The sequence below is a fragment of the Apodemus sylvaticus genome, chromosome 20, assembly GCF_947179515.1.
Source record: "Apodemus sylvaticus chromosome 20, mApoSyl1.1, whole genome shotgun sequence".
NCBI lineage: Eukaryota > Metazoa > Chordata > Mammalia > Rodentia > Muridae > Apodemus > Apodemus sylvaticus.
In genome coordinates, this window is record NC_067491.1 from 50,265,041 (window position 1) to 50,285,108 (window position 20,068).

The window sequence follows — 20,068 nt, forward strand, 5'->3', positions numbered from 1 at the left end:
TTTCCCCTTTTCTAGCCCCCCACTCCCCGAAAGTCCCCTAAGCCCCCTTCTCTCCCCCTATCCTCCCACCCACCCCTTCCCACTTCCCCGTTCTGGTTTTGCCCTATACTGCTTCACTGAGTCTTTCCAGAACAAGGGGCCACTCCTCCATTCTTCTTGTATCTCATTTGATGTGTGGATTATGTTTTGGGTATTCCAGTTTTCTAGGTTAATATCCACTTATTAGTGAGTGCATACCATGATTCATCTTTTGAGTCTGGGTTACCTCACTTAGTATGATGTTCTCTAGCTCCATCCATTTGCCTAAGAATTTCAACTTCACGATGACCATAGCAGTGCATGAGACCAAGAGAAAGGCTCTGCATGTGCCCATGGAGTTAACATCCAAGGTCTTCATGTGTCTGCAGCTGCCCCATGAGATATTCTGTTTCCCTTCATTCCCCTAATTTGATTGACAGCTCTACCGCTCACCTCTTGCTGAAGTCATTCTCCTAAAGCTAGGGTTGGATCCTTCTCACTCTGACCACCAGCCCCTCCTCTACACAGCATTCAATTACAGCATCCAGTCTTTGCCAAGCCTTACTGATCCTCGCCACCCATATAGGTCCTCCATCTGTCCATTTTGTGGAAATGGCCATTAGCTATTCCCCATACAATACTAAGAGCCTGGATTGTTGGTTCTCCCTAACAATCCACTGGCCACTTGCTTTCCAGAATGGTGACCCTAAAGTATAAATGGATTCCCTTGAATGTTTGCTGCTGGAATTCGTTCATTTGCTGATGTCTTCAGACCCTTCATATCTGTGCTTCACATTAATCCCTCAGAGAGGCCTTCCAGGAGTGTTCAGTGCAAAATGGACACACCCACAGGCAGAGAGCTGGCTCATTTCCTTCTTCACTCTTATCCCCATGCGCAACTGTGTACGTGGGTGTTTATTATGCCGGAATATAAATTCAAAGAAAACAAAATGATTTGTCTCCCAACACAACATCCAGCAATTAGCCCAATGCTCAATCCTTGGTAGGCACTTGGATAGCTTAGGAAATTGATATACGAGTTAATAGAGTAAAGGGAAGGAGCCTGGCCAACTCCCAGGTCTGGCTTACATGAAAAGGAGCTCAGGATAGCACATTGAAGGAGGGATAACTTTAATGATAGAACAGTTCATTTGAAAACAGAAGAGCTGGTGCGCGCGAAGCTCATTGGATACCATGTCACATGGGTATGTAATAGTAAGAGAGACTAAAATTAACTCTAGATAATGCAGGCTGGGCTGACCAAATCGTCAGAGCCAGGGAGAGTTTCCAGTGAACAGATATGTTTGCACAAGAGGAATAAATCAAGACTGTATGGAAAAACAGGCATCAGGCCAGCCCAGACATAGATTATAAAAACTGTGTCACTGGACCAAAGAGTGAGTTCTGTAGACAGATTTCAGATCATTTTGGGACTAAGAATAAGAAAGACTTTGATTATCCAAGAGTTGGTCTGTTGCCAGGGTCCAGAAGACCCTTTCACAAACATGGCTCCATATAGTATATAAAGCCAGGCAGTCTCTCTCAGAGATTAACTACAGGAAATGCATAGCATTCAGAGATTCAAGTCTGACTGGCGAGGCAAATAAGCGAAAGGATTAAATGTTTAAAAACCCTGAACAGGCAAAGACAGAGCAGAATCCTGGGAAAGGCAAGCCTTGCGAGTCAGATGGTTTAGGGATGGAGGAGCTATCAGGACATTTCAGGAAACAGGAAGAGTACGAAGAAAGGTAAACGGCAAGATAACTGAAGATAAATTTCACCGTTAAATTTCACCAAGCTAATCATCTATGCAGCCTCCCTATGTGGTAATGTTGCAGGATATTTAATCACACTGTGAACCCCAAGATTGTTATTTAAAAAAAAAAAAGCTGTTTCTAGTTGTGATGTGACTCAGCCTTAGTATATACCTTTAATCCCAAACAATGAAGGTAAAGTTAGTTTATAGGAGGAAGTGGTCATGTTTTAAAGTATGTCTAATTGAGTGGCAGACAAAGTGATGAATCAGAGAAAGATTTGACAGACTAGGACATGTCCAACTCTCATGAGAAGAGAGAGGAAAGGGAAGCTACTTGAAAGGCAGTGCAGAAGGAAGAAGAGGAGAAAAAGCAGGTTTACTGGGACGGTTGTACAGAGACAGGTTGCAGAGATAGAACAAGCTAGACACAATGAGGCAGGAAGTGAGAAGGAACCTGGTTTGAACAGATGGCCGGAGTTACTTTGAGGCCAAACAGAGCAAAAATTCAGAGGCCATGGGAGAAGCCAGATTGAGTCAGTGAGCTTGGAAAGGAATTTGAGCCACAGTAGCTGACTTGACCATCAAGCCAGCATTCAGAACGAGCTAGAAAGGGTGAGCTTATTCAGCAGTAAGACAACAGGAGTTAAAAAACATTCAATACCTAGATAAAAGTGTATGGAGGCTGGAAACTTCTACAATGAGGCCTAGGTGAGCAGGCAGTGGCAGTAAGCCTCTGAGATGAGAATTATATCAGGAGAATAAAAGGTACTTCTACACAGTAATCTTTCTTAGTAATAATCTGAATTTTAATTCTTGCTCCCACGATCTTCATGGTCAATGTTGAATGGGCAACAGTGAAGGCCTGTCTGTAGCTGGTGTCAGTTACATTGAAGGGAAAGCCACCCTATGGGAAGCTATTGAGACCACTGTGGTTTCTAAGCCGACACAATCCAGTCAACTAGGACTTTGAAAAAGAATATAAAATATGACAAATTAGAACGCATCGTAATTCATTGTAGACAATAAGGGTAAACATAGCTTTGTCAAAGATATGTTTCACCTTTCAGCTTTATAGGAATGTATAGGTCCATAGTAAAAACAAAACAAAACAAAACAAAACAAACACTTAAAGACATAGCCCAGAGGTGGATCACATTCAGAGTCTTTTTATTGCTTCCTGCTTCATGGGAGATGGGTATATAAGAGACAGCAAGTTGAAGAGGCGGTGATGTTAACCAGATATTCCTCTAGGGTTTGATTTCTGGTTGTGTTTTAAAGAGGTGTCAAAAGTTTATGCCACATTAAAATAGAAAACACATTTTGGACCTTCCTCTCCTTTTCAGGTCTTGTCCTATCCATTGGTAGACCTGTCAATATGGAGCAGAGAGAAACTGAATGGACTGATACTCAGTGCAGACACCAAGAATGAATAGGAATCTGCTGCTCTCTGACCTCAGCACTAGATCCTCCAGATGGACTATTCTTGAAGATACTTTAACAACAACTGACCATGACCTTGCCCTGTGTTGTGCTTTGAATGTGAAATATCCTTCATTGGCTGATGACTGAATAATTGGGTCCCAGCTAGTGGCACTGTTTAGAACAATTATGGAGTCTTTGGGAGGTTAATCATAGCTAGATAAATTGGATCATGACAGGCTGGTTTTGACAATAGATAACTTACCCCCATTTTCTGTCCCCTCTCCTTCCCTACTGTTGGCACAAAGTGATAGCTGAATCTAATAACCCCTTCGGTTCCTTCTCTGCTATACTTGAAAAATCTCCCTTGAACTCTAAGATAGAATAAGATTTTCTTTCTTAAGTTGCATTTGTCAGATATTTTATAGCAAAAGGAAAAGTAGCTAATACACCCTGTCTTTCCAACTTACAAAACAATCAAATCAATGGCTTTTCTATGAATGGATGAATCCAGATCTCCTGACAGCCATGCAAGCATTCGGCTCTATAGGTTGACCAAGAACAGCAGACCTTGCGTAGCAAGCTAAGCAGATTCTCAGGCTCTCAGTTACTAGGTCAAGATCCTAAGAGCCAACAGCTCCCTCTGTACCCTTCCCCACCCATGGAAAACTACAGCATCTGGGTCATTGAACAATGTCCAGTCGGTCTGGATCTGGACCATTACACTGTGGGAGGTCAGTTTCCCTTTTCCCTCGGCATCCAACATTGAATTTCCCGTTCCTTCTTTTCTCATCATAAGATCCAGCTGTTTCCTGCAGCCTCCTGCTAAGATGTGAGCTCTGAGCTGGAAGACCCAACTCCAAGATTAGCACAGTCTTCTGTCTGCCGTCCACGTCCTGGCCTTCCCTGTAGAGCTTGGGGGATGGGATTGCTTGGCCTTCTGCTCCTCCTGTAAGCATAAATGATGATAGCATTACAAGCCAGCCCTCCTGGCTTGAGGATAATAGGATCTGAAGTCTGGGTGTCAACCAGAAACAAGGGTAGATGCTCAAACGAAATGCTGACCCAATGATACCTTCATTATCCTTGGCCCTCAGCCCACCCACAACTTTCCCAGCAATCCGGCTACTTCCACACCTTAAAACCACCCAGCAAGAAAGGGGGGAAGTCTTTCTGCCCAGGAAACCCTCAGGTCCACCCTACAAAACCAGAGCCTCAGGGAAGTGAGACTAGCTAGTTAACTCTCTGGCTGAGGCTGTGACACTCCAGGGGCCAAAGATGACTCCGGACTTAGCTTCCAGGATTCATCCCTTCCAGATCTCTAGCAAAGAATGTGAATGCCATGCGCCTCCTCGGGTATCATGAGCATCTGTCCTTGAAGAGGGGACAACTAGGGCTACCTAAGGCTTATATTCAGAACTGAAGCCAGGCATGATACCCTTGTCTTTCAGCCACACCCTACCCTCCACCCCCCACCCCCTGACCCCAGCCAAAGAAAGAAGACTACAAGAAATTTCCAATCCTCTACATGAGAGTCAAAGGTCTTTCTTCTTTTTCCCTCAGGCCTCCTTGTTCACACTTCTCTTTCCTGCAAGTGTTCATAAAAAAAAAAAAAATAAGATAACATGCCAGGGTCTATAAACCAATACACAGAGATGAATGGACAGGCTTGATGTGACCAAATGTGACCAAATGAAAGCCTGTGAGCTGGGGGAGACAATCCTCCTCAGGAAAGAAAACGGAAGGAGACTGGGAAGGGAGTGGGGCCCAGATGTGGAAAGAATGCTGGGAATGTCAACCAGCTAAACACACCTTAGAGATGTCACCACCTCAGGTCCATCCACTCCTGTGCCAACGGAGGAAGCTTTGAGGTTTTCCCTGCCTCACCTTGGACCCTCCTCAACCCCCGTCTGTACCTTCTTTCATGCAGAGCTCACTGCCAGGACTCAGCAAGTCATAAATAATGGTAAAATAAAGCCTATCGGATGGAGGCTGAGTAGTTCAATAAATCAACCTAATTAGACATATTCCTGTTCCAACCAAAGGGGACAGCAAAAGCAGCTGTGGACTGCTGGATACCTGCTGGCTCAGGAATGTCTGGTTTAGCTTCCCTGATTCCTGCGCATTGGGTGTCTGGGCTGGTCCACCCTCAACCTGTGAGTCTAGGATAGCCAAGTGGTCCTAGCAACAGAGGCCATGCATTTGACCAATCTGCAGGCCAAATTAGCATGCATCAATATTCTAATATCATGATGGAGTCTATGATCTCCGCTTTGGGCTTTCTTGTCCCTGCTCCATGTTTTAGCTACATTGGCCCATTTGCTTCAGAGGAGAAACAGACACATTTGATGCTGGTAAAAAAGCAAGCCTTTTTGGCTCACTCTAAAATATGAAGAAGAAAAAAAGCAACCAAACGAAGACTGCCTTGACCTGAGCGAACTGCTCTATCACCGCTCAGGACGCATGAGGTTAAGTCCAGGAATAAATTGATCTGTGTCACACCAAGAGAGGAAATACTTGTTCCCTTCTTTTCATGATGTATCTCCGTAGCATTGCCTGACATCATTGTGTGTGTTTTATATTTATCACTGTAGAAGGTAAGTCCTGTGAGAGAAAAATATCTTGATTTTAGGCCTGATTATGCTCCACTGTTCTCTAGTGGCCATGTATGCAGTGGATGAGCAGTCTAATGGTTATCTCTAATCACATCAGAACATAGAGTGGTAAGTGGATTTCCCAATGGCATGAATACAAGAGGCAGAAATAGACGTGCACATACCCATACAACCAGGGGACTGTGGGGAGTCATGGATATGTATGATAATATTAACCTTGATGATAATGGCTTCCAGTCATGCCCTTCTATGCCACAGACTAGGCCACTGCTTTTTAAGTAAGATCTTAGTCAATATTTATTGTACCTGGTTCCAAACAGAACTCTCACCCAGTGATTAAGTAAAACATCAATGTCACAAATCACAGGAACAGAGCCAGGCTTGAGATCAGACCCACCTGTCTGCAGAGGCCCTGCTAGTTTCTGAACATTAGCATCCTACTTACACATATGTTTATTCTACAAAATGCTGTCGTGCTACCGGACTTCTGTCTCTGAGAGGACTGTCACTAATAGAACATCTGAATCTTAGAAACTGTGTCATTTCCTTCTCTTACGCCAAGCATGGCTTGGAAGCATGCACTACGCAGGGCACCTGTGTAACACACACATGCAGACAAAGCTAATTAACATACAATCACAGAGTGTGTCAGAGAAAGATAGATGATCTAAGTAGCGATGGCAAAGTGAATCTGCCTGGCCCTACATCTCCCAGCATAGGGACAGTCTATTGTTCTCAATTTTTAAATTATCCACAAGGTTCTTTGCATCATGCGACTTGCATGTCCCAGTAAGAAGATTGAATCCAGCGTGTGCACTCCCCTCTGTCCTCCATACCCACCGCTCTTTCTTCATGGACAAATCAGCACAAAGGCCCTACCCAGTGAATCTGAAAGAGAACAAGGGGGTGTGGTGGTTTGAATAGGCAAGGCCCCCACAGACTCATGTGTTCAACGGCTTGGCCCGTAAGGAGTGGCACTGTTAGGAGATATGGTCTTGCTGGAGTAGGTGTGGCCTTGTTAGAGGAAATGTGTCACTGTTGGGGGTTGGCTTTGAGGTTGCAGATGCTCAAGCCAGGTTCTGTGTCTCACTCTCTTCCTGTTACCTGCTGATCCAGATGTAGAACTCTCAGCTCCTTCTCCGGCACCATGTCTGCCTGTCCGCTACCATGCTTCCTGCCGTGATGATAATGGACTGAACCTCTGAAACTGTAAGCCAGCCCCAATTAAATTGTTTCCAAATTAAAGAATTGCTGTGGCCATGTTCTCTCTTCACAACAATAGAAACCCTAACTAAGACAGAGGGGTCTATTAACAGTTTTGAAGGAGGCAAGAGAAGGGGGAAATTATGTAATTATATTATAATCCCCAAATCTAAAAGAAATATTTATTAAAGGCCCTGGCCAGATGCTGGCTCCATTCTAGATCTCCTAGTATCCAGAACAACTCCCTAAATCTCTGCTCTTCTTAAATTCAATTCTAGCAACAAGAAATGAACTATGATAGTTTATATAGTCTTATGACATTTAAGATGGAGAAGCAACTAGTGTAAAAGCAACTAGTATAATGTTAGTCATAGAACCTCTAAGCACCACTGACTATACCATTCCTGGCCAGAATGACTGGGGCAGTATCTGACATAGACTCGACTCCATAACCAGACATAGAACGCATGGCTCTTAGCAGTCTAGTAAAAATGGCTTCTGTTTATTTTGCCATGTGATAGGGTTTATTATTTTATTTGATCCCCAAGCCAACTCTGCAAAGCATCCATAGTTCATAAACTGGAAGAGAATGTTTAGGTCGCTTGCCTGATCCTCACACACAGAAGATGTAGCTGGGATGGAAAGTGAACTGAAAGTTGCCACCATGTTGGAGTCTTCCTGGCCAGCTCCTTGTGTCATGAACCCTCTGTCTTGGCAGCACCAATGGTCCTGGAAGCCTTTATATACCAGGAGCTGTCCTCCTGGAAAGGGTTCTGATGCAAGGCAGAGCTATAGGTGACATCCCATCTTCTGAACTTGCCAGTAGCCCAGAGCTCCCAGGGACAATGCAGGGAAGCTCATAGGGACATGGGACACCCGAAAACTATTGGCCCAAGGAGGCCAAAACCCAAGCTTTATTCTTTCATTGTAAATATTGGGTTCCTTCAAAACACAGAGACTGCCTTATCTAGGAAGAAACTTATATAGTCTATGAAGCTTGGTGTAACTGAGACTTAATGAATTTCACAAAATGGGACTGTGGCAGAACTGGATTTTGAGCTAAAACTAGCTAGTTTCCTGAACTTGTCACTGTGACTGCCTCGTTTACACTTCTGGTGTCCAAGATGACCAGCTGAGTCTCCACTGTCCATCTAATAGAATCGTGGCAATCATGTGCTGGGTACCTACTGTTCACCCCATGTTGTTCTCTTTATATGAGCCTTCTGTCAGTGCAAGGAGGTAAAAACTGCTAGTCACATCCCACTGACAAGAGAAGTAAGGCTAATGCAAAAAAGCCAGTGGTAGAGCTGGGATTTGAACCTGGGTCTGGCCACTTCTAACAGTCAGACACAGACACCTTCAAAAATGGTAATTCCATATCTATTATTCCTTGGATTCTTGTTCTTAACCAATAAACTTTGTTTAAAAAAGTTTTTATATGTGTGTGCACATGTGCATGTGTATGCATGTGTGTGTGCACGTATGTGTGTATGTGTGTGTGTGTGTGTATGCAACAAGTAAGTCTTATACATCTTCCTCAGCTGCTTCCCATCATATTTTGTGAATACATGTATGTAATATGTGTTCCTGGACATGTTTGAGCACATGTGTGAGTATACACACATGCATGCTGCACTGTATGGGGGGAGGGGGTAAAGGACAACTTCACTTCCACCTTGTTTGAAACAGGATGTCTCTGTTGTGCATGGCTGTGGTCAGGAGGCTGGCAGGCCCATGTGACCACAGGGATTCTCCTGTCCACCTCTCGTCTTACTATAGGAGCACTGAGATTCCACATTCACACTGTCATGCCTGGCTTTCCATGGGTTCTGCAAATTCTAATTCACATCGTCATGCTTCAAAACGAGCCCTTTGCCTAGTGAGCCATGCCTTCAGTACCACTGGGTAAACTCAAATTGCTTTTCTAACTTTGCTCTTCACCCTGAATCTTCTATAAAGGCCAAAGGGGCTACGGACAGGAAGAGTATTAGGAAAATACAATTTGATGCCTTGGAAGGAGTGCTTGCAGGGGTCGTCCTGGCTCTCTGCTCTTTTCCATAGAAGTGTTAGGAAGCACCCTTGAGGACTTTTAGGAAAAACACTGCTGAGAGCCAGTGCTCCTCAGAGTCTGCTCAGTCAGCAAGGCCAAAGGAGGGGACGTCCTCTCATTAAGGAAAAGTATGGCTCTTTGCAGCACACTCTGGAATCATCAAAACAACCGCTATGCAGCAGACGACAAGTAAACACAGACGTGTGTGTGTGTGTGTGTGTGTGTGTGTGTGTGAGAGAGAGAGAGAGAGAGAGAGAGAGAGAGAGAGAGAGATGTGCAGAGGCGCAGATGCTGAACAAAACGCCCTTTGGCGTGTAAGTCTAGATCCCCATGGAATTATATTACAAAACTTAAAAAAAAAAAAAAGGCAGTCAGGAAATGAATAATTCAAAGAGATGGCTCTAGGTGTTTTCCAGAAATAATCACGTGACGCTATTATCATTAGCATCGATGTTGTCAGAGTGGAGCTTACACATGAACTGAGCTGGTGAGTGCTGCCGGGGAGGAACAAAGCCATCTGCAGGAGCTTTTCTTTTTCTTTTTCTTTTTTCTGTGCTGTGGTTTTGTCATAAATATTCTTGCCACACTCACGGAGATCCACAGGACGTCCAGTTAGAGATAAGAAAAGTGGGGTTCAGATTCTAGGCTGTGAGAATTCAACCTAGTGGTCCAACCAATTAAAGTACAACATTGATGAGAACCAAGGAGATGCCTCTTCTCCCGTCTCTCTCCTGCCGAGGTTAGAGCTCGCGGTTTAACTATTTATATCTTAGAAAGCATGAGAGAAACGTGCTTCCAAATATGAATATATGGATATAAATATTCATTTTACATATACGTGTTCATATATAGTCTACATCTACATCTAATACACATCTACATACACATCTACATATACATTTAATACACATCTACATCTACATACACATCTACATTTAAGTACATATTTATATCTAGATCTAGATCTATCTAAGTATAGATTTAGATCTAGATCTAGATCTAGACATATACATAAAGATGTCTTGAGGAATGGAACCCAAGTGTAAACATATAAATCTAGTGATTTATACATATAAATCTATTATTTTATACATACCCTATTGTAAACATAAAACTCACTGTTATTCTTTACATATCCTACATACATGGCTGAGGGGTTTTGTGCGCTATTCATAGTGTGCCTGTATTTTGATGGTGACATGGGCCATGTGTGGGATATTCCACTTTTAGTGTTGTAGATTTCAGAGCATTTCAGGGTAGGGATATTCAACTTAGGTATGCTCAGTCTTACCTAGGCTCAAGAACACGCAGATCATGGTGTCCTTGTCCTGTGAACCAACTGGAGAGGTGAGATTTGGAGAGAAGCTGATGTTGGACAAGGCAACGTTGGATCTCTCTCTATCTTAAACCCACTTAGTCAACTGTGGAGCGTGTTAATGTACTTGGTTTTGTTTTGTTCTCTCGATGACAGCCATTTTGACTGGGCAAGGTGGACTTATTTTTGTGTAGTTTTGATTCACCTTTCCCTGGCAACTAAGGATTTTGCATACTCTTTTGTGTATTCATAGGCCACTTGAACTTCTTTTAATTTTGAAGTTAATGTTATGTGGGCGTGCATGTGGGAGCTCTGCAAGCCCCTCTACCTGCTGAGACACACCTCTCTGCCCCTACTTTCCATCTTCCTTTGATAAGTGTCTATCTAGCTTACTTAACTCTTCATTGATTGAATAATAATAATCTTTTAGTGTTTTTTAGTGTTTTTCAATGCAGTCCAGATTGGTATATTCTAGATCAATAGTCAGCAAGGATTTTGTCTATTCTGTAGTCTATCTCTTGATGCATAGTTGTTTCTTAAGCTCTTCAGAAGATTTTTAATTTGATGCAACCTTAGTTATCTGGGGTTATTTTAAATTAATATAAAGTAAATGTCATTAGGAGTACACCACTCATTTTTATGGAAGACCATGTGGCAAATCACAGAAAGCAGACAGATGCAGAAGGGAAGGAACTGTCCCGCATTATCTCAGTGACTGCAGTCCTATCAGTCTGTGACCTTCACTGGTTATCCTCCTGCCTCCAACCTTGTTCCCACTGATCCATTGTGCCTACTAAAGCCAGAACAAGGTTTGTAAAGGCAGATCCCAGAAAGATCCGGCTTACACAGGGAGCTAGCTCAGGCCAGGAAGTTCTTGCCCCGAAAGCATGAAGACCCATGTTCAGTCCCCAGATCTCCCACACAAAAAAGACGGATATAAAAGTACACCATTGTAACCCCAGTGCTAGGGAGGCAGAGACAGGCCAGCCTAGCCTTCTCAGTAATCTGCAGGCAGGTGAGAGGCCCAGCCTCAAAGGAAGGTGGGCTGGAAGAAGAATAAGGAGAAAGACCCCAAAGTTGCCCTTTACTTCACATGCACTCACGCAGAAGAACCTTAACCACAATAGCCCCACCTTCAGCTGTGGGTTCACTTCTGCTACCTGATGTTAGTCACAGTCCAGAAGAAATATTAAGTAAGAAATACCAGAAATAAGCAGTTCATATGTCTTAAGTTGTGTATCATTCTGAGTACTTTAAAAAAAAGGAATTATTTATTTATTATGTATACGAGTACACTGTCACTGTCTTCAGACACACCAAAAGAAGGCATCTGATCCCATGACAGATGCTTGTGAGCCACCATGTGGTCCCTGGGAATTGAACTCAGGACCTCTGGAAACGCAGTCAGTGCTCTTAACCACGGAGCCATCTCTCCAGCCCCCATTCTGAGTGTGTTGATGACATCTTATGCTGCCCCATTGCATTCATCCTGAGACATGACTTATCCTCTGACCAGTGCATCCATGCTGTATAAACTCCCTACGCGCTCATCGGTGGAGAGGCATCTTGGTTATGGGATCTACTTCTACGGTATCATAGTCCTTGGATTCAAGTAACATTTATTTTAGTTAATAATCGTTCCAAAGATCAAGAGTGGGGATGCTGGCCATTTCATTACATTATACCACATTTTTTTTTATTTCATTATAAACTATCACTATTAACCTGCAGCTGGCCAGGCGGTGGTGGCACATGCCTGTAATCCCAGCACTTGGGAGGCAGAAGCAGGCAGATTTCTGAGTTCGAAGCCAGCCTGGTCTACAGAGTGAGTTCTAGGACAGCCAGGGCTACACAGAGAAACCCTGTCTGGAAAAAAAAAACTATAACTGTCCACATTCCAAATCTCTACAGTCCACAGAGAACCAAGCTCCACACCACACACACACACACACACACACACAGAGAGAGGGGGGGAGAGAGAGAGAGAGAGAGAATACAGCCCCACTCTTTCCCAGCACTCAAACAACTATGTTCTCAACATTAGACTGATACAAGATCTGTTTATCTGGGCTTAAGAAGGAAACGTTTACAATTGAAAAAGTCAATGTATGGTTTCCTAGCCACTCCCTGTGTAACTCCTGGGTGACAGTATTCTCTCTCTGGCTCTGACTCTTTTCCTTTCTCTTTCCTCTCTTCTCCCTGACCCTCAAGGATTTTGTTTGTTTGTTTGCACACATTTGTTCTATCTATCTCAATGCACTGCCTATACAGCCCAAGCGGTTCACTGCATGCACCCAGCCTGGCTCACAAATGCTTCTGTAACACAAGACTTCTGTCCCTAACTCCATACCCGTCTAGGCTAGGGAGGGCCATGATTTCTGAAGCGAGGGTGATATCCTGGAAACTACTTAATGGCTCAGCTCATTCCCCCCTCCCCCACCCTTCTCCGTGCTGCTAATCTAAGCTCAGAGCACCCATATGCCTACCCCTCGGGATCTGATTCTACCACCTCTCCTGCACCCCAGTTAGTGGGCACTCATGAAACAAGATTGCCTTTTCAAATGAAGGTCTGAGGAATGTGCTATAAAGGAAGGCAGGCACCTCCCAAGAAGGCCATCCCAGTACAAATGGCTTCAGAGTCTACTCACGGCAAAGGAGGCCATGCTGCGGTCAGGCGTGGGGAAGGCCTGAGAGCATCCCAATGGCCAAGTGCAGATGCTGAGCTGCCCTCCCCACCCCCAGACTTCCCCGACTCTCCTCACGGCCCAAGGCTGTCCTCATCTCTCACAAGCCCCAGGGGCTCATAACCATCAGTCACTTGGTCCACGGACAACCAGTGCTTCTGATCACTTCTATGTCATGTACGGCCAAGAAACTGATAGAAAAGGGACAGGGGCAATTGTCACTCTACCGTTTACCGTGTACTTGTCTTATGTAACCTGTTGTCATCAGGAACTTCCCATGCTGTGACTTCAAGGAGTTTCACGTGGTGACAATGGGCAGCTTGAGAGACAGTCACTAGGTAGGACGCCTGTCCCTATCACCTACCAGCTGTGTGACTCTGAGACACTATTCATCCTCCTGCACCAAAGTTTTTTCACCTGTATATTTTACTGCAGATGCAGCTGTTGTGGCCTGATATGACATATCCCCCAGGGGCTTGTGTACTGTGACCTTGGTCCCCAGGTGGTGGAGTTTTTTTGTGAGATCCTGGACACCTTAAGAAGAGGGGCCTCGTCGGAGGACCGAAGGACATGTCTCTGAAGGTCCCTTCTTCCTCTCTCTCAGTTCCTGTCCACTGTGAGGGGAACAGCCTCGGCCGCGTGCTTCTGACATCTCGATGTTCTCTTACAGCAGACTCAGAATTGATGGACTCTGAAACCCTGAGCCAAAGTGAACCCTTCCTCCTTGTGAGTATTCTGCTGGATATTGTGTCATAGTGACAGGAAACTAACATGGGAGTAACACCTCAGAGACTGGAAAGATGACTCACCCAAGGGCGTGCGCTTGGACAGCATGTCTATCAATCCCAAAGCCCAGGCTCCTACTACGCTGCCATTCGGTCCACCACTCTTGGCTATTAAGCACTTTGAAATGATGATCTTTTGAATGGCGTGTGTATGCGGAAGCAACATTTTTCCATATGTTCCCTGACTGTAAACACAACACTGCTCTGTGCCTCCTAACAGATCACTTCCTATAGGTCAACAACTGTTGGTCAGAATTTGGTCAACAATGGAAGTCCCAGAGAATTGCAACAGCTGAAAACTCCCTCTCACTTGGTGACATCCAAACATCAAGACTCAGAGACAACTGCTTGGGTGGGAGTCTTAGTGTTACATCTGTGAACAAGCCCTACCTATAAAACAGAGCAGTACAGCTATGCACAGAGTACAATGACCGGATGTGGCATCAAAAAGATTGGTCACATGGAAGGAGACAATTCTATGTGTGCGGTGGCTCTGAAGGCTTTCTAGTAGGACAAGATGTGGAGGGTTTGTGGTGGGGCTGATTATCTAGGTCACCTGGGTAGGCCCAGGTTTATGCGTATGGCTGGGACTTCATTTCTGTTGGTTTTGGGGGGGGGGAGAGAAGGAGGGAGGGAGGGAGGGAGGGAGGGAGGGAGGGAGGGAGAGGGGGAGAGAGAGAGAGAGAGAGATAGAGAGAGAGAGAGAGAGAGAGAGAGAGAGAGAGAGAGAGAGAGAGAGAGAGAGATTTGTGTATGCTTCTACATGGCGTGGGCATATGCCGTGTATACCCTGGCAGGCTCACAGAGGCCTGAGAACAGCTTTAGGTGTGGTTCTCACCTTCAGTATTGTTTGAGACAGGGTCTCTTGTTTATTCCTGTGTGACAGACCAGTCAGCCTATGAGCTTCCTAAAATTCTCCTTCTTCCTGTTGGAGCCCAGGGATTATGGATGCAAGCTACTGTGTCTACTTTTTATGTGAATTCTAGGGGTTCAAACTCAGCTCCTCACACTTCAATGGCAAGTCCTGAGCTGTCTCCTCCTCCTCCACCCCCAGCCTTTGTCTTAGTTTAAAACAAAACAGAAAACACAAATAGAGATGTAATAGGCTTCAGTCCACAGCCTGGGTTTCTAGTAAACATCATCACCTCAGTTTCTGTCATTGTATCCCACAGTATTCACACACAGCCACAAGCCATATAATGCAAACAAAACAAAAATTTAAAATACTTGTCACTAAGGGACGCATAACTGTTTAAGAAAACATTGTATAAACCCTAAATTGGAATCTATTCTGAAAAAAAAAAACAAAACCAAACAAAACACTGTCACATGTTCTGGCAAAACATCAAGGTCATGACCACAAAGTCCGAGGACAGTTCCATATGGAAAGAAACTGGAAAGATGTCACAGTAAGTCCAGGGTGTGACCCTGGACACATCTAGAACCCCTCAGAAGCTTTTGTTGCTCTTGTTGGTTAAATTGCTGTCAATTTTTGCCTAACATCTGTGAGCTAGATACTTAATTTATACTGGCACAAATCACCTAATTTTGATCATCATAAGAGGTACATGGTTCCCAGGGAAATGTACACTGAAGTATCCATTTGTGTGTATGAGCGTGTGTGTGTGTGTGTGTGTGTGTGTGTGTGTGTGTGTGTGTGTGTGTATGAGCATGTGTGTGTGTGTGTGTATGAGCATGTGTGTGTGTGTGTGTGTGTGTGTGTGTGTGTGCTCATTCATTTGTGGATGGAGACCAGAGGTCAACTTTAGGAAATATTCCTTAGGTGCTGGTCACCCTTTTGGGGGAGGGGCGGGCTCTCCCTCAGGAGGACCTAGAGCATGAGGCAGACCATCCAGCAAGCTCTGAAGATGCCTGGGATTGCAAGCTCACATCACCATCCCCAACTTCTTATCCTGATTCTGGGGATCAAACCCAAACCTTTAGACTTTCAAAACAAAAACTTTACAGCTGAGCTTCTTCGAGGAAGTGCCTCATGACAAGGACACGTGTGTCTTCTCAAGCAGCTCAGAAAGACATGATGTTGTGTCCAGAGGAAGGCGAGCAGGCACAGCCAGAGGTTGGCCTGTGGAAAAATAGGTGAGAGATATTCAGAAAGTCTTTGCATTCGGTGACATCCTTCCTACAGATCTCCAACAACTTCAAAATAAACCTGTCTTGAAAAGTGGGGATACCCAAAAGACTCAACCTTCCGCCCATGTCCAGGGATTCTCAGAGCATGTGTGGTATGGGACTGAATTCCTCTAGGATCTTAGCTACAAGATGTCTCTCCCTTTAGAGACAACCCTGTTGTCACGTCAACACAGCACGATTTTCTTTTCCAAGAGAGAAAATTCCTCCCAACTAATCAGTTAGGCCTTTCACAGGAAGAGAGAAACACTTCAAAATTGGAAGACTACTCTCTCGTCCAAGAGGACACGGCCACCCCTCACCTCTTTCCCCTCTCTTCGAAACAAATGTCCATCCATGGTTACACCCGTCATCTGACACCCACTCACAGACTTCTTTTTGTCTTCCGGATTTTCACAGGCTCCTAAAGAATGTGGTGAATTTGCTGTTTCTGAATGTGGTTCATTTGCACAAAATTCTTCATCTCCTTTCTCCTTCCATGTTTCCATCATCCGTGACCTTTTCCCCAATAGGCTGCCCAACCGAGAGCAAGAGAAGGGATGGGAAGGGTTGGGGGAGGGGGCTCCCACACCCTCTCTCATCGGTGGGAATTTATTTAGTTAGCGCCTACTAGACACCAGTTAACAGGGCCAAAGACCCAGGAGGAAAGGAGGCAAACCCAGCCCTTCCCTCACAGTGTGCACCAGGGAAGACAGGCAGAGGATTCCAGTGAACCCTGGAAATCATGGCCAGGGTGGTGGGAGACATACCCATGGGAAACCAGTTTACTCTGCAGAGGTCAAGGGAAATCTTAACCTAGATGACGTCTCCATTGTTGGTTAGGTCAGAGGACGTCGGAGAAGGAGAAGAAAAGAGAATTCCTTTCCTCCCTTACAAATAAACATCCTTATTTTCTCTTGAAAACCAGTAAAACAGCTCTGTTGGTGGGATTGCAAAATGGTGCGCCAGCTATGGAAACAGTGTGAACGCTTCTTCAATAAACTAAAAATAGAACCGCCACAGGATCCAGGAGATTCACTCCTGGGGAGCAACGGAGACAGCGAGAGAGGTTTCCACACCCGTGTTCTGTAGCCGCACGACTCACAGTAGCGAAAGGTAGACGGTGCCCAACTGTCTACGACAGATGACTTGACCGACAAGACACAAACCCTGAATGTACAACACAGTCCTACCAGTCATGTGGAGGTGGAACCCCCACCACACACTACGTCATGGATGAATCCTGAGGACATTATGCTAAGGGAAGTGAATTGATCACAAAAAGACTAGCATCGTATAATCTGCTTCCGTGAAGCACCTAGAAAAGTCAGGGTCACAGGAAATGAGGTACAGCGTGGCTGCCAGGGCTGCACTGTGACTTAAGAAATATAGACGTTCAGTTCTGTGGGATGGAAAAGATCTGGGGGGTCTCACAGGTTGAGGGGTGGAGGTGATGTTCAGCTTCGCACGGTGTATGGGACAGCTGTCAGTCTAAGACCGTGTCCCCCAAAATCCATTGCCAGGACTTAACCCTGACACAGCAGTGTTGAGAAGTGGGAGAAAGGACTCTGCTTCACAGCACTGAGGCTATGCTATAAAGTTATGCACCCTGACCTTTCAGAGTAGCGGGAGGGGTGGCTCAATGGCTAGAGCCCTTGCTGTTCTTTGTCATGTTGGGTGGCGCACAACTGCCTGTGACTCCAGATGCAGAAGATACAATGACATATTCTGGCCTCCTCAGGTATCCACAGACATGATATCTCCCGACACACACAACTTTTAGAAGTGATCAAAATGGTAAATTTTATACTATGTAAGGCTTGTTTTGCTTTGTTCTAATGATAGTTCCCCATGCATACACTGAACATTGAGTTCCTATCCACAAGGAAGTAACCTATGTCAGGTCAAATGGGCGTCTGTCTGATCGGAATGGAGGTCATTATACTGGCTGCATAATGAAATGCCCTGATACTCTGTGCCTGATTTGGATCCAAGTAAAAGAAAAAAAATGACTTCAGCAATAAAGGACCAAGGTACCTGTATGTAAGTAGTTTAGTAAATATGATTGGCTCTTAGGTTTAAAATGATAAAATATACCAACATTTTTTTTTGTTAAACCAATTTTTTTTTAAGATAAGATCTCTCTGTATAGCCTTGGCTGGCCTGGCACTCGATATGTAGACAAGGTTGGCCTCAAACTTACAAAAAAAAACCACACACCAAAACCATACTTGGTCTTCCAAAATGCCCCCCAACACTTTGCTACTTCTAAGCCCCAAACCATGATGACAACATTCCCATCCTCTGACACCGAAACCCTCAATTAAATGCTTTCCCTTTGTAAGGGTTGCCTTGGCCATGGTGTCTCTTTCCAGTAATAGAATGATAACTAAGACAAAGCTCTTTCCTCATCTCTGGAACCCTCCTCAACGCCCCGGTCAGCCTCACCAGCACTAGGCATCTCCAGTGCAGAGGGAGCACAGGGTATCTTTCTGCCTTACCCCGGCCACCGTCACCTTCTGTTTGTTTTTGATCCCTCCAGAGCAGCGACAGAGAGAGTTTGTATTCGATTAGCACCAATATGTCTGACATTGTTGGATGGAGACGCTCCGGTGGTTATTAGACACTCTGTGGATACTTTGCTGAGACAAGGACAATCCACCAGCACTACACTGATTCCCGTCTCTCCCTCCCTTCCCTCCCTGCTCCATGGGAAGGGTGGCTTATTTCAGGATAGCCTGGCATGAATCCTCCATCCCGCCCCTTCCACTGCGGCCCCCACTCTCTAATTCTGACACGCATCTCCAGCCAGATGCCCATCCTGATACTTCTCCATGGCCAACGACCCTTGGATCTCCTAAGACATCCAAGTTACCCCCACAGGTCTGCGCCAGGTATGCTCACTGCTAAACTACCGAAGGTCTGCAGGCTGTGAGCTTGCACAGCGTACCTTGCACCGGTGCTGAGAAACCACATTTGCTTCTTTATCTTAGCCCAAGAAAAAGGACAAGAGGCAGCTTAGGATTCCTTACACAGAACAATAGTCCCCTAGGGCAATATCGCCTCTCTCTCCCGTCCTAGGATCATTTGGCAATGTCAGGAAACAGACTTCCACTGTCACACCAGGAGATCTAGGTGGACGAATGACAAGGTTATTGTCAAATATCCCACAACACACAGCACAGCTGATGTGGTTTTAATATTCGTCCCCAAGCCTACATTCTGGAAACTCGGTTGTTAATGCCAGAGTGCTGAGGTCTTCAGGGTATGAAGGCTGTGAGCACTCTGCAGATGTCAATAGATGAGCACAGCTCTCTTGAAAGTGAGTCTATTCTCTTTAGAGTGGGATTTGCCCCAGGGTTGTTTTCGGTTTTTTTGTCCCTCTCTCCCACTGCCCTTCCACCTTCCCCCATGGAACAATGTAGCTAAAGGAGCCCCGCAAGGTACTAGCACCTCGACATTGGTGTCAACGCTTTCTGCTCTTCTGAAGTTGCCGGGTTGTCATACGCTGTTATAGATGAAGATGACCGTCCTTCCTGATGAAGAGCTATTGAGTCTTCAACATCGTCAGGGACAAGGCTGAGAACCTTGTGTCTACAACTTCTTTGGCGTGATGATGAGGGGAGGGAAGAGGTGTCTAAGACCATTGGACCTCAGCCAAGAGCAGAAAATGTCCATCAGAGCACATGCATTCACTATCCGTAAGAGCTTCCGAGAGAGGCAAGCCCAAGCAGAATTAGCGGCCATTTTGGGCATCTTCAGAAACTCTTTGCTGGGCTCTTTCCTCACTCTGCTGCCTAGCTGTGGAGGCTGTGGAGGCTGTGGAGGCTGTGGAGGCTGTGGAGGCTGTGGAGGCTGGCTTCCTTCTGGTGCAATACATCTGTCTGCCCCTATGTAGGACATAGGACAGAAAAGGAAAGGATCCCGTTTCTTCTCTCTTTGTTATTGTATATGTATACACATACAAGAACTGTGCTTGAATGTTCTCATGTATGTAGCGCATGTGTATGTGCTGGTACATATGTATATACATCTGTGTGGAGACCTGAGGTTGACAATGGGTGTCTTTTTCAATCACCTCTCTACATCATAGACT

The 20,068-nt window shown here is 45.1% G+C and overlaps 1 long non-coding RNA gene across 2 annotated transcripts in view; it reads right to left on the reverse strand.

Annotated features, from left to right (window-relative positions):
- Positions 1 to 2,196: 2,196 nt before the first annotated feature.
- The window catches only part of LOC127671129 (uncharacterized), a 45,497-nt gene continuing 27,625 nt past the window's right edge, over positions 2,197 to 20,068 (reverse strand). The window contains exons 3-4 of one of the 2 annotated variants that reach the window (XR_007974665.1): positions 15,812 to 15,928; positions 2,197 to 4,142 (exon numbers count right to left, since the gene is read on the reverse strand). This is a non-coding gene — a long non-coding RNA (uncharacterized LOC127671129). The remainder of the gene's footprint in view (positions 4,143 to 15,811; positions 15,929 to 20,068) is intronic. The other variant, XR_007974666.1, reaches the window with a different exon arrangement.